This window comes from Carlito syrichta, unplaced genomic scaffold (assembly GCF_000164805.1).
Source record: "Carlito syrichta isolate Samal-C Ts95f unplaced genomic scaffold, Tarsius_syrichta-2.0.1 Scaffold309854, whole genome shotgun sequence".
Lineage (NCBI taxonomy): Eukaryota > Metazoa > Chordata > Mammalia > Primates > Tarsiidae > Carlito > Carlito syrichta.
The window spans coordinates 762,575-764,480 of NW_007253950.1; the positions used below are offsets into that span (position 1 = coordinate 762,575).

General features: G+C 51.6%; 1 protein-coding gene across 1 annotated transcript in view; it reads left to right on the forward strand.

Annotated features, from left to right (window-relative positions):
• Positions 1-1,344: 1,344 nt before the first annotated feature.
• KIFC3 (kinesin family member C3) overlaps positions 1,345-1,906 on the forward strand; it is a 37,878-nt gene continuing 37,316 nt past the window's right edge. Inside the window, exon 1 of the mRNA XM_008068016.2 lies at positions 1,345-1,452. The gene's annotated coding sequence lies outside the window, so the exon portion shown is untranslated. The remainder of the gene's footprint in view (positions 1,453-1,906) is intronic.

Consider the following 1,906-nt stretch of genomic DNA (forward strand, 5'->3'; position numbering starts at 1 on the left):
GCCAAACCTCCACCTTCCCTGTGGCCAGGAGAGTTGGCAACCTCCACATAAAATCCTCAGTGAGGTTTCTGGGAGAGAAATGACCTTGGCTTTGGTATGTAGTTCCTGGTGACATTGAACATTCTTAAATTCTAACAATCATTAAACAAGTCATTTTTACATTTAAAGGCAGAGTTTTGCTAGAATTCCAAAAATGCCTCCTCCTTATGCCTCAATTTTCTTTTGGTTTCACCCATGCTTTGACCTTAATAAACTCTTATACCTACGTACACAGGATAGTACCATATGTTTGTGTGTGTGCGTATGTGTGTACACACACCTACTGGGCTCATAGTTCAGCTCTCAGAGTTCACAAATTCACCCTGGGCTTGTGAATGAACATTCTGAGGCTCAGTTTCCTCTCCTGAAAAATGGGGATACGATGGTGCTGGTTTCATAGGGTGTTCAGGGTTAAATGGGATTTTGTTTATACAATGCTTAGCGCAGTGCCTGGCACAGTGTTAGCTTTGAATAAATGGTAACTATTATGTGCACAGAAAAAAAAAAGACCGCACAAAAGTGTTGGCAGCATTTATCTCTAGTGGGTGGGATATGGTTACAATGAACATCTATTACGTTTGTAATCAGAGAAAAAGAACAATAAATGTTATTATTAATTTAAAAATCTGGGTTTGGCTTTGTCGGAAGGAACCTGCAGTTAATGTCAATGAACCAACCCCCAAGTAAGAGAAGGCCTTCTGTTTTTAGACCAGGACTGTAAAGACAGACACCGGGCTCCCAACCCCGCCCCATCAACTAATGGAGACTATAACAAAGGGAGAGACTTGGTCGGAAATCCAGAGACATGTCACCTTCATTTAAACTTGCAGTCCCCCCCAACTACTGCGGTTTGGAGGGCTGGCAGGAGGATTCAGAGATGGTGACTTGACTTTCAAAATAAGGCTTTCTCTTCCATTGAGAGGGTGCTGTCGTTCTTAGCTGGAAATCTGACTCTCCAGGAACGATTCCAGGACAGTGACATTTACCCTTTACTGGGCCTTCACTCAGGAATCTCAAAAAATAAAACATGCACTAGCCCACTTCCAGCTGGGGGACTGGGATTGTCCTGGTCTGGCATCCAGGACAGTATGAGGCCCTGGCCCTTGGTTCTGTCTCTGGAGATTCTTGACTGCTAGCCCGGTGCCGGGCGGCAGCGGGAGACAGAACCCACCTGGAGCTGCGCGAGCCTCTCCAGACCTCTCCTTGCTCTTCCTGGGTCGTCCCCTGACAAGCAGGAAGGGACAGAGTGCCTACCGCCTCGGATTATCGCAGAACTATCACCCGCACGGGCTGGCTTTTGAGCCACTTTCTCTCTCCCCTTCCGCACTCTGGGGGTTGGGGGGGGATATTGCTGCTGGCTCTGGAATAAAATGCCGCCTCTGTTTGGGAGACAAAGAACAGTGGCTCCTCCGGGTCAGCTGTCTCTGCTGGCCGGCCAGCCCTGGCCTCCCGCATGCCTCTTTGGAGGCTCCAGGCGCCCAATGAGGAGGGCCTTCCCAGGCTAGACTCGGAGCTGCTGCACCAGGGGCGTGTTTTCACTGGAACTCGAAGGAATATTTTACCTTAAAAGACCTCGAGCTGCTTGCCCGCTGAGATGTTCATTTGCAGGGGTGGGGGTGGGGGGCAGGAGGTGCTGTGGCTAGGGAGGCGGCCCGGTCGACGGGGTGGTACCAGCGCGACAGAGTGCATGTGCGCACCAGCGCGCGTGAGAACACGGGGGGGGGCCCGTGTGCTAGCTGGTGTGTGAGGGCGGTGAGAGCGACGGCATGGCCGAAAACGCGTCCTGGGGCGCGTGCGCCCGTGTGAGAGCGCGGGTGTGAGTGCTGGCGCGAAAGTTTCGCACCCAGGTGCGCGGCCGTGCCAAAGT